The 12,423-nt window shown below is 44.2% G+C and overlaps 1 protein-coding gene across 15 annotated transcripts in view; it reads right to left on the bottom strand.

The window, feature by feature from the left end:
• FNBP1 (formin binding protein 1) overlaps positions 1-12,423 on the bottom strand; it is a 1,284,153-nt gene that overhangs the window by 711,152 nt on the left and 560,578 nt on the right. The window lies entirely within an intron of this gene.

A 12,423-nucleotide genomic window follows, 5' to 3' on the forward strand; every position in this document is an offset into this window, starting at 1 on the left:
CATTCACCAAAAATCCTTTGACGGTGTCTAGGGCCTTAAAAATGAAAAAGAGACCCAGAGCACTGTACTGGAAGGTACATTGTGCACTGATAAAATGTTGCCAGGAAATGGCAACAAAGTGAAAGAGTAAGGGAAACAAAGTCTCCCAGTACTGAAAGACTGAAGGGCATGTCGGTTTCCCCTTAACAAGATAAGCATAAACCCAGCAGAGTACAGCAGAAGGCTAGGCTCCACGGGTAAAAGTCAGGCTAGGAGGGTTAGGGGATTCACAACTGGAGGGAAAAATTACACATAAATGGAACTATTTGCTAACAGATGTGGGAGCAGGAGACAGACAGACTACTGTGGAGAACTAAACAACCTGGAAAACAATGCTTACATAATTAAGCTAAGCCCATCAATTACCCAGTTGATATGTGAACAATACTGTCCCCCTGAAACAGAAGATATTGATGACCTACAAGGCACCAAGAGGGTGGAGGCTGGATTTGGAGAGACAACCGGGACGAGAGAGAAAAAAAGAGAAAGAAAGAGAAAGACCAGCACTGAGTGGGAGTACCGATCCCCATCATCACTGTCATTTGCTGCAGGCCAGAGGGTGGATCCATTACCGGGACAGGCCCAGAAAGCCATGGTGACAGAAGAGGAAAGCAAGACTCTATTGTCCCCACACTTTTTAGAAAGAAGAGGACCTTTTTACTGAGTGGATGTAAACCCAAAGTAGCACATGAGCAATTACTATCAACTATTGCTTCCAAAACCATTTCAGAAAGTTGTAGTGAAACTGCCACATGCAAACATCACTGCTTGACATAGGAGACTGGAAGAAAAACTCCCAAAAATGATACACAAACAATTGTGTGCAACATGTACCATATGTCCGAAGTCCTCCCCAGATGATTGTCAGGATTCCATGGTACATTTCCGGGATTTCAAAGGTACATAACTTCAAAAGACACACAGTTAGAATCCCAAGGTACTTTTTAAAGGCTTCATTAGCACATACTTCAATTAAAAGAACAGTTAATCAGGAAGTCATCATTTTACAATGAAACACAGTACTTGAGATTCAACCTTAGAAGAGTGATGTTTGGATTATGTTTGGTTAGAAAATAGAATTTGTACAAAAAATTCCTTAATGCCAAATTCAGGAATCACTTGTTTCCCCAAAGTAAGATGGAGGGTCCTTCCTACAGCAGTGATTGGAAGGAAGTGAACATGAGGTAGTTTGGAATGTTGGTCGAAGTTCTAAACTGCCTTTCATTTTAGCTGCCTTAGTGGCAGGTCGCAGTCTTTGAGCTCTGAGAACATAGAGTAAAAAGAATTCATAGTTTTTTCCTGAATTCAAGAAGCAAAGAAGAATTCAATCTACAGATGAATTGACTTTTATTCAAGACTTACTAGTTGCTGGGAAGAAACAGATGAAGCAAGTTAAGTTGTTCACTCTTCAAAGTTATATGAATTTGAGTGAATTTTCAGCTCGTTTGAATTTTTAAATAGATTTATTAATATAAGCGACTGTATTTAAATGTTCAGAATTGAATCTGTTTTAATTATCCGTTATCTACAAGTAGCAAGTTATTTTTGTGTTTATTAGTTATCATATGCGTGATGGTAACCTACTAACATATGCGCGGTTTATCTAAAAAATATATGTTTTATATTAAGTTACTTTCGGTCTGTATTTGACATTTTAATCTTTGACTCAAGATAAGTGCGCAAGCGTATTTTTAGTTTCACTGTTCTTATGAGTGAGGCTAGAGTAAAGAACCTTTACGTTTTTACGTTTTGGAGCGTGCGTGCGTCTCGTTGCCTTCACGGAAGTGGTTGCGCGGCTCGTCCTTTTCTGAAAGGAAGTGTCGGTTGTATGCGCAGTCGTAATTCATCTCAGAAGGAAGCTCCGGTTCGATGCGCAGTTCATCTTTGAAGAAAGCTCCGGTTCGATGCGCGGTTCATCTTTGAAAAAAGCTCCAGTTCAATGCGTGGTTCATCTCTGAAGTAAGCTCCGGTTCTTTGCGCGGTTCATCTCAAGACAACGCAAGTCAAGAGAAAGCATTTAAATAGTCACAGTTCATTTTTTAATCGCGGTAAGCATAAAAAATGTACGGATTTGAAATTCTTTCGCTGAGATTGAACAAAGATTGAATAGACTTTAAAAGAGACTTTTTGAAGTTTAGAAAAATTAGTTTAAGTCTTCAAACTTCAGTTTTTGATAAATCTAAATCTCAGAGACATTTTTGAAGAAAAACAATTTTATGAAGAGATTCTTAGCAAAAGAAGAATTCCTTGTTTAGACTAAAGAAGAAAATCCAGTTGAGAAGTTTAACAATTGAGAATTTTAGACATTTTAAGAAGATGAAAGAACTACAGAATATTTAGTTCATCTACTTCATAAAAGTAAACGCCTATAAGCATCTACGCATAGGCTACAGGTATTTAGAGATAGATAGTAACAATAAATAAAACCAATGGCAGAAATATGAATCAGCTGTACATAAAATCTATATGTATTTGTATTCTTTAGATTTCACAGACACTGAGGCGAGATATGAAATCCACTACATCCTCTACCAGAGTACCAGAGGGCATCAGTGCAAGCCAGTGAAGATCTGTCTTTGTTTTGTTCTCCAATTCCCCTTTCCCCTTGGGTTTGCCAGCTTGGTAGTTTTATCTTTTGAGAGACTGTTAGGCAGGCCAACTTAGGGGGTCTGGTGGGCCAGCATCACTTCTGCAGGAAGATTCCAGATTGGACCTGACAATAATGACTCAAAAGCTCCACTATCTATAACCCCTCGTGATCCTCGAAGTACCATTTCATTGAATAGCTATGGACATTTTCGGACCCCTAGAACTCTTCTGATTGGGGAACAAGCATATCTTAGTTATTATGGATTATGCAACCAGATATCCTGAGGCCTTTCCTTTGAGAAGTAATACTTCAAAGGTAATCCTTAAAGTATTGGTCCCCTTTTTCACACAAGTGGGGTTTCCCACAGAAATTCTGACAACAAGGTCAGCAGCTTCACATCGAAACTGATAGGAGAGTTGAAGGACCAAATGATCACCAAAACCGTACAAACATCAGTTTACCACCCCCAGACTGATGGACTTGTGGAAAGGTTTAATCAGATGCTGAAACTAATCCTACAAAGACTAGTCGAGGAGGAGGGAACAATTTGGTTTAGTCTTCGAGCTCTGGACACCATATGGAAGACACAACAAGCCTCAATGGGATTTTCTCCTTTTGAATTACTCTATGAGCGAAAACCCATGAGATGTTGTGTATATACTGAGAGAAGAATTGTAGAACCCCAAATCTCGGCAGATCAGCGACCATCCCTGGGTATGAAATACCAGAGAGCACATGGAGATGGTCAGGGCCCAGGAAAAAAAATCACATCTCTAGACTGCTGAGGACTGACGAAAAAAAGCTAGTCATAAACCCAAGCTACAACATTTCAAAGTGGGGGAAAAGTAATGGTCCTCCTACCCACATCTCAAAAGTTTGGCAAAATGGATTTGGCCTTACCCCATTACTGAGGTGGTATACTGCCAAACCTACAAAGTTCAAAAGGCTGATCAAAGAAAAGCCTCTCATTTATATCTCATCAACAAGCTCAAGTCTTGAAAAAAAAAAAGCAATAATCTTATGCTTGTGTTCTATGAAAACACCGCCAGAGTTTCCCCTACAGATACCAGTGCATGGGGTGAGGATTCCTTCAAGCCTTCCCATCCAAAACCAGAACGAATTAGTAAAATGGCTATATGCTTACCTGGATGTCTTCTCAGGGGTCAGGAAGAGTACAAGGAATCTTCCACAAAGTGACAGCGCCTCTAGGGAGGATGATTTGGCTTAAACCATAACGCTTACCAGAAGTCCGGAAATGAATCGCCCGAGAAGAATTACAGAAAATGCTGGAATCATATATAAACTGGTCCTCTCCAGTAGTACTGGTGCCCTAACCAGACCAAAGCTGGTGTTTTTGTATGGACTTCAGAATGCTCACCAAGATATCACAATTCAACGCATAGTTGATGCAGCACATTGATGATCTCGTGGAGATTCTGGGAAATGCCAAATTCATATCTACCCTTAAGCTATCAAAAGGGTATTGTCGAGTGCTCCTATGTCCATTGCTTTTTGACAAGACGTTGTTGTCCAGCATTCAGGCTTTTTTAAAAACATTGTATGTATTGTATTTATGTATTAAGAAGATAGTATGGGATCAGTATGTTGCTTGATGTCGCTTGTTTTGTGTAAACAATGTATTTGTATATGCACTTTATTCGCATTTAAATTATTTAATAAATCATTCGATAGATTCAATTTTGGTTCTTAATTCCCGGTTGAACACAAATGTATACTGGACTGGACACTAGCGATTACCAGAGTAAATTGAACAACGGTATTGTGGGCACAAAATAAGTTCAATCTAATATACATTTTACAAATATAATTATAAATGTTTACCCATACACATCATTTGAGTGGTTTGCCATGTGGTATGCACTGTGCCAAGGGACACTTGATATGCTGTTTTACCGAGGCCAGGATTTGAAAATGCTCATAAGCAGAGGGTATGCAGTTTAACTTTTATCACTTGCTGCCGGTATTGTTAGAGCAGCCAGCAGTCTTCCGCAAACTACCTCAGCAAGGCACCTGTGAAGTTTCAGAGTACTTCTGATGCTTGCAACAGGTAAGGTTTAAGTTACTTACCTTTAACTATTGTTCTCCAGCATGGGGCTGGCATGGATTTACATGCTCATGAATATTCCCTGGCATCAGGCTGGGAATCCTAAGTAAAAGAAAAAACAGTTTCACTTTCACTTAAAAACTGTATTTCTCCTCTAAACCAATCACTGTCCTCTGGGTCATACTGCCCTCATCCAATGGCAGTCCTCCCCCCCAAGCCCTCCTCTGGCAGCCAGCTTCAGATTTGCTAAGCACGTTAAGTGGCAGTATGACCAAGAAGAGCCGCAGAGGGGCCAGAGGGAGGGTTTGCATGTGAATCCATGCCAGACCAATGCTGGAGGACAATAGTTACAGGTAAGTAACTTAAAACATTCTCCAGGATGAGGTCTGGCATGGATTCACATGCTCATTGTTAAGACGGATTTCTGAACTCTGTCCTGGTGGCGCAGAAGTTCAGAAGGCCAACCTAATTACTTGGAACAGGGTAACCTCTGGACGAGCCAGACCAATCAAGGTAGCGATCGCGGCGGTCAAGACTAGGTCTCAAGAGGGGTGAGGGTGACTGAAAGCCCGCAATGAGCACACAAAGCAAGATCACTTACAAACTACTCCAAACAGTTGTTATATTAAAAATATATACACATTTATTTCAAGGCCTTTAAAACAATGACCGTAGCGAGAAAATCACAATATAACGATAGTAAACCAACACATACCATATCAACACAATATATATACAAATACAACAAGTCTCAAGCGTTATATGCACGAAATGTGTAGTCCACCTAAAAGGGAGGGAAAACAGGCAGTGCGCAATAATGCTTAGACCCAGTTCGCCTTCAGAGGCACCTAACTAGATGGAAGTCCGAGCCCTGCGAAGAGTGGAGCCTTGTGCTCAAAAGTACCTGCCCGCGCTGGTGCCAACGGGCAAAAGGAGAAGCTCTTCGAGGGAAATCAGGCAGTTCAGTTTAGTGCACAAAAGAAGAAGAACAAGTTCCGCGACTCAAGCGCAGCCTCCACAGTGGGCAGAAGCAGAGCGCGAGTACGGAAAAGGGTGCTGTTTGACAGAGCGGGGAAAAGCAATGGGCTCCTGCAGGAGGGCGACCAGATCCTAGCTATGCTACTCACCGGTCCCCGATGCAAGCAGACCCAGGCTTCTCCGCGTCCGTTTCAGCAGCTGGCAGGTTCAGAAGAGCAGGGAACGCCTCGTCGTCGTGTTGAGTAAAAAGACGTCCCAATCGAAGAAACCCGCACAGTTTGTTACCACAGCAGGGCAACGGAGCGGCCGTGTGTATCTGAGCCAAATGTACACTACTCACTTCAGACCTGGGAACGCCAAGTGTACGAAGCGTGTGAGAGTGACAAGGACTCGAAATACTACACAACCTGGTGGCGGTTACAGAGCAAGACTCCCGTGTAAGCTGGTCAGTCAGCTGGATGGCCCAGAGACGCTTCCGAAGGCTTACTGGCAGGAGATGGTGAAGATGCCGAGAATAGCTGTTCCCGCTATTCCAAGGGTCGAAGTACCAGTACAGGCCTTCTGGTTCGATCAAAGGTGAAAAGGGTTTCACAAGGCTACAGCAGTGCAGAGGAGAAGTCCTTCAGCGGGTCACCAGCGATTCCTCGGTCCAGCCTCTTGGTTGCAGGATACTTGGCTCCTGTATTCCTTCGTTCGTGGGAACTCAGGAGATCGACATGGTAGTGGTGTTTCCAGCCCCCTCTTATCCACGGTTCCCTTCGCGCCAAAACGGAGGGGACCCAATGGGAGATCCGCTCATCAACACTCACACCATTCGTGGACCAATCACGGACCACGGTGGTCCCAGGCATTCACACCACCCTAGATTCTCTGGCACCCAGGATGTGTATTGGGACCAGACATCCCAGCCCACATCCTGGAGGCACACACAAGACATGTAGAAGCCCGCAAAAGCATCCGTGTTTCGCGGGAAAGTACATGCCCAAATAAGGAAGGCCCCGGGTCGGCTCGACCTGGGGAAGGTGAAGGGAGCAAGACGGTCAGCAGACAGGACAAAGGAGCCTCGTGGTCTGGCCATTTTGGGAGCCAGGCCACCATTTTGGGTTAAGCGTGAGAAACGCGCTTAGAACGCCAAAAGGAGCTCAAAACACAAGAAACGATCGCTGCCACCATTCCCGTCCCTGAATCACTTGCACCGATCAGATACAATCCTAAACGAGTATCTAGGGCCTGTAGAAGGCTAGAGACCCAAGAGAGCTGTAACTTAGCTTACAGTGCCCTCTTGTGTCATGTTGCACGAAAGCCGCAACATGATAAAAGAAACTACGGGAAACAGCGTTCCCCGGTACTGACTGTCTTAAGGGCATGTCAGTTTCCCCGTAAGAAAGGAGCGAAAGCCCAGAGGAGTGCGGTAGAAGGCTGCACTTCTCTGGCAAAGTCAAGAACAAGTCAAGGTGAAAAACAACAGCAAAATGTTTAGGGGTTGCCACATGGAAGGAAAATTACCTACAATTACGAAATCTTTCCTAACACTCATGAATAACGAATACACAGCAGTACAACAACCACAGGAGGTGGCACGGCTCAACAGAGGCAATTAACTCTTACCTCTGGAACAGACTCACCTCAAACTAACAGGTTGTGTAGTACTGCTTGGCCGAGTCTGGAGTCCTCCCTGGAGACCCTGCCAACGCACTAGAACTTCGTGAAGGTGTGCGTGGACCCTCCACATAGCAGCCCTGCAGATGTCTAGCAGGGGCATACCAGACAGGAACACAATGGTCGCAGCGATCGCCTGGTGGAGTGGGCTCTCGGACTACCGGGCAGCGGTCGGATCACCAACCGGTGACAGTGCGTGATGCAGCTGGAGAGCTACCTTGAAATGGAAGCCTTGGTCAAGGCCTTCCCATGGTTCACAGGACCAAAGTTCACCAACTCTTGTGAAGCCTTTTGAAAACGCTTGTGTCCCGTAGAACTTCAGGGCACGAGCAATGCCCAGCGAGTGCAAGGCCCTTTCCGCCGGCCAAGAAGGTTTTGGGAAGAAAGAAAACAAGTAACACCAAAGGCTCATTGAGGTGGAACTGCGACGGAACCTTCGGCATTAAAAGAGGGGTGCGTGCGCAGAATCACCCTCGATTTGTGGAATATCCTTGCAGGATAGGGTGTGGATCTCACCTACCCGTCTAGTAGAGGTGAACGGGTCTCCGCTGTCGGCAGCTGTAGAAAAGAGCACACAGGCTTCTTTGAAACAATAATTGAACTTTTTCCATTGAAAAAAATGAAAAAACATACAAAAAGCTCGGAGATGGCTACCAGACGAGGGGCGTAGAGAGAGGACTGTCATTGGATGGGGGCAGCATGACCCAGCGCACAGTGATTGATTTAGAGGAGAAATACAGTTCTTAGATGAAACTGTTTCTTTTACCAAGGATTCCCAGCCTGACGACAGGGAATATTCATGAGCACATGAATCCATGCTAGACCTCATGCGGGAGAATTCAAGGTATCCTGACAAGCCCCGGATGTCTCTGTGGGCTCTGGAGCAGGACAGCGGTTTCTCGTATAAAATATGCTTTTTGAGGTTGTGACTGCTCGGGATCTTGATCACTTAATGGGGCAGTGTCATGGAAATGAGGGAATCCGTGATCCTGACGTTCCGAAGCGGTTGATGGGTCGGATGCTGATCTTCCCTGAGCCAGGAGGCCTCTTTGATATTTCGTAAAGGACCAATGTTGTGGCTGTCTCTGCGTCTGTCCCATAACACAAGATAGGGGCTCAAAGGGGGTGACCAGGGGATCCTTCCCATACCACACACGGGCCCAATGTTTGCTTGGGGAGATATCCATCCTCCTTGGTCACGCACTAGAAATCCTCACAATCAGGCAAGAAACGTTGTCAGAACAGGCTCATGAAACTGGTTGAACCAACAGAACCAAAAAAGGGGGCGCTGGCAAATAACCGCAAAGATTTGGAATCACTGTGAAGAGTAATACAAACTCTAGAGAAGTACTGAAGGCAGCCGTTATTGTGAACCACGATTGCTTTATGACATTCTTGTGAGGCTTGCCTGTATGATTTTGACTTGTATGAAAAATGCATAGGGTGACAACTGTCCCATTAAGTATAAACTGATCTGGAAGATATCCCTATGTGCGGTGGGACGAGGCAGAGGAAGCTCTTGACCCATGCAGTTTACTCACATCTGGGTGTAATTAGTTGTATCAGTGTTCAATGTTTATGATCTTTGCAAATCATATTGTTCAATTAGCTGGATTTGAATGTGGATATCTGTTCTATCACAAATTTGAAATGAATAACGATTACCTATGATAACTATATTAAAACCAAGTGCACGTCGAAAGCAGATCCAAGGAGTCTTGCTTCTTATTCTGTGGAAAGAATAGGAACGTATCACCTCCAAACATGGCACAGAGGGATCTGTCAAAGTGACATAAAATGGATGTGCATCCTATAGTCTTCAATACAGGATTATGCATAGCAAAACTTTCTCTCAATCATATCCACCTTCTTGCAGTCCCTATGCAGAGGACTGAAGTAAACGCTGAATTATTTAAGTAGTCGGCACCATGTGTGAGTATAAGTCCCAAGGAGGTATAGAACTATCTCTGGGGCTTAGTATTTCCATTCAGGTGTTTCGGGGTATGGGCTTTCAGGAAGTGCAGTTAGATTGATCTTCCTGGTGGCTTCCAGAAACCTAAGGCAGCGAACACGTGAAGCCAGAAGAGGTGAACAGATATTTAAGGATGAGCAAAGTGAGCGTTGGTGTAGACAAGACGGGTCGATTACATTTTTGTCTTGCTCCCAGCAATATATGAGCAAACGTTGTGAAGTAATCAGGTAGGACATGTGTATAAGGCCAACACTTTAGTAATCAGGATTCAGCAGGAGGCCTTTCCAGTTCCAATTAAAGAATTGCCCTAATGAATTATATAACTGATGCCTGAAGGATGTGTAATGGCTGAAATAAAAAAAGGCCTAGCAACATGAGGCTGTTTCCCTGAAGGCCATCTGCTTGTCCAGAAGGAAAGAGAATTGTGCTCTTTTGGAATTGCATAGAAGAGACTTTTATGAGGAGTACTTAAGGGCTGTGGAGAAGCCAGACGCCCAGATCAGCCTACTCTAGGGGTCTGCAACCTGCTGATCGCCAGATATTTTGGACTACAACTCCCATGGTCCCTCACCATTCTAATTGTTATTTTTTACCCTTCTAGTTTCGGCTGATGGGATATGTAGTCCAAAACATTTGGAGAGCGAACGTTTGCAGACCCCTCGACTAATCTTTGTGCAGAATGTGATGCCGAGTGTTTTTTGGCATGTCAAAGTCGGGCAAAATCTACCCAGTACTTGCATTGACAATGAATGGAACTACGATAGGCTGAAAGTGTTTGCCTAATAAGTGCCCTTTCTGAGGGACACCTGGGTGCATTAAGTGGACACATCCCTATACCTATCAATAGACAATAGCCCACCCGATCATTGTTTGGCTGGACTCTCCCTCTTGGAGGGAGAATCCAGTTAGCCGCAGCCCTGGGGCCCACAGGAGCCATTTCTTTTTAAGGTCCCAGTCTAAATCTTGATGCCATCAGACCCTCATTATGCTGGAGAAGACAGCCTTCCTCTCTCTAAATGCTGTACATTTGCACTTTCCAGATCCCCTCCTCCTGTCCCCAGCCCTCTTGGGTTCTCACATAAGAAGTACATAGTGGCAGAACTCTTCAGCATAGACGATCGCCCATTAGAGACGGTGAACCTGTTTCCCAAACAACCTTCCCCCGATGACATATAGGGCCCGACTTTTAAGACCTTGGCTGCCTCTGCACAAGTACTATTAAGGTCCAATTACCAACAGAGACAGTATGATCAAGTACAGTGTTAGTGGCAGAGAGAAAACAATGGGAAAGGGAGAAGGGAACAGTGGAAATATTTAATCATATTCTAGGGCTAAAAGACAGACACGAGGATAAGAATCAAAACCCTCATTGGCTAATCGTGAGAATCAATGGTAATATCAAAGAGCACAGAGCTCTGCAGAAGGGCACTGACTGTGAATCATGACCAGTATGCAAAAGAAGAAGAGCAGGCCCATGAGTTGGGTACAAGAGCGAGGATAAGGAGGTGCTTCAGGATCATTCTCAGCCCAGACCCTATTACCACTTATGTCTGTGGCTGTGAGAGGGTTTGGCAATTGATTGCTTGGAACTATACTAGGAAGCAGCTGCGTGATTGCCTCAGGAGGGCAACAGAGTGAGCGACTCTGGCTATTGCAACTATGAGAAGAACAACGGACCAAGGGGTGCAACCTCTAGTTGGAGGGTGATCATATCATAGCCTGGCCAAACCTCTTTGCATGGAAGAACAAATACTTGCTGGTAGGAGTGTGTTGGAAGGTTTTCAAGATATTAGTGCTAGCCCAGGAGTGAGAGTTTCAGCTGGAGCCGTGTTAATTAACCTAACCAAGACGGGGAAAATACGTGCTGGTAAGAGTGTCGAGAGTTATTGAAGGTATAGATATTAGCTCAGGAGCACAACTCGCGGCTAGAGGTTTGACAACTACCCTTACCAAAAAATCTGATAGTGGAAGTTATGAATTAATCTTAACCACTGCCATTGTTCTGAGCAACCTTTCACACTATTAATTTGTTTTTTTAGCCCATCTGCACTATTTCAGAAAGGGACTAGCCCTATGCAAATCGGTCTTGGGCAGTCCAACACAGGCTGCTAGGCCACAACTCCTCTGCACGGAGACATAAGCAACCCTAGGCATGTTTCAACCTTGTTGGGCATCATGAGTGTAGCTTGCGTCTCTAAGGCACAGCAAGCAAGAGACACGCTTCTGAGCATATCATCGGTCACTTAGGGAGATAAACGATAACTAAAAAGCCTAAGCAACTGAGAAAAAGTACTTTCTGGTAGGATTGTTGAGAGGTACTGGAATTAGACCAGGGGGGCGACTTGAGGCTAGGGGCCTGACAATTACCCTGAACAAGGGGGAATGGTAGTTGCTGGTAAGAGTGCGACGAAGCGAGCAGGAGGCTATAGACTGATAACGTTAGTTATTAAATCCTGGGGAAGATAATTGTTGCCCTAGTTAAACTGCTGAGAGGAGCTATCCTTATGCCTGTAGCATAGTGACTAATTTCTAATTAGAATCCCACACATTCTATACGTATTCCCATACCTGCAACAGGATTTATAGGGTTACAAAGAATATAAAATATACTTCTGGTGCGGAAATGTTATTATTTCATGTTTGAACATGTTACGCTGTATTCTTGTTTTCCGTGCTCATCTACTCAGCCCTTGCATTTCATTGCACAACCATTTGCCCCACCAACAGGCTTGCCAAGAGAAGCCTATGGAGCCCCTACCCCGAATGAATCAAGTATTTAAGTTTTCCAGGGTTTAGCAATCACTTCAAGTGCAAGAAAGTGCGAATGGAAGGAGATGAGAGGAAGGGGGGGGAGAAGGTGCGGGCAGAAGAAATGAAAATGAATGAACAAAGAAGATGAAATATAAAAAGCGGAAAGGGAAAATAGGGGGTAATGAAAATGAGCAGTGATGAAGAAATGAAGGTGATGAGAATTGGAAAGAAAGCAGGATGATTATAGGATGAAACGGGGGTTATCTATACTGTAGCTTTCCATCCTTCCAAATTCCTGTTGATCTTTCCCCTATATCTACCAATACTTTCAATATTTTATGTGCAGTTTCAATACATTATCACATATTA

Source organism: Ambystoma mexicanum, chromosome 8, assembly GCF_040938575.1.
Source record: "Ambystoma mexicanum isolate Mex_15411 chromosome 8, UKY_AmexF1_1, whole genome shotgun sequence".
Taxonomy (NCBI): domain Eukaryota; kingdom Metazoa; phylum Chordata; class Amphibia; order Caudata; family Ambystomatidae; genus Ambystoma; species Ambystoma mexicanum.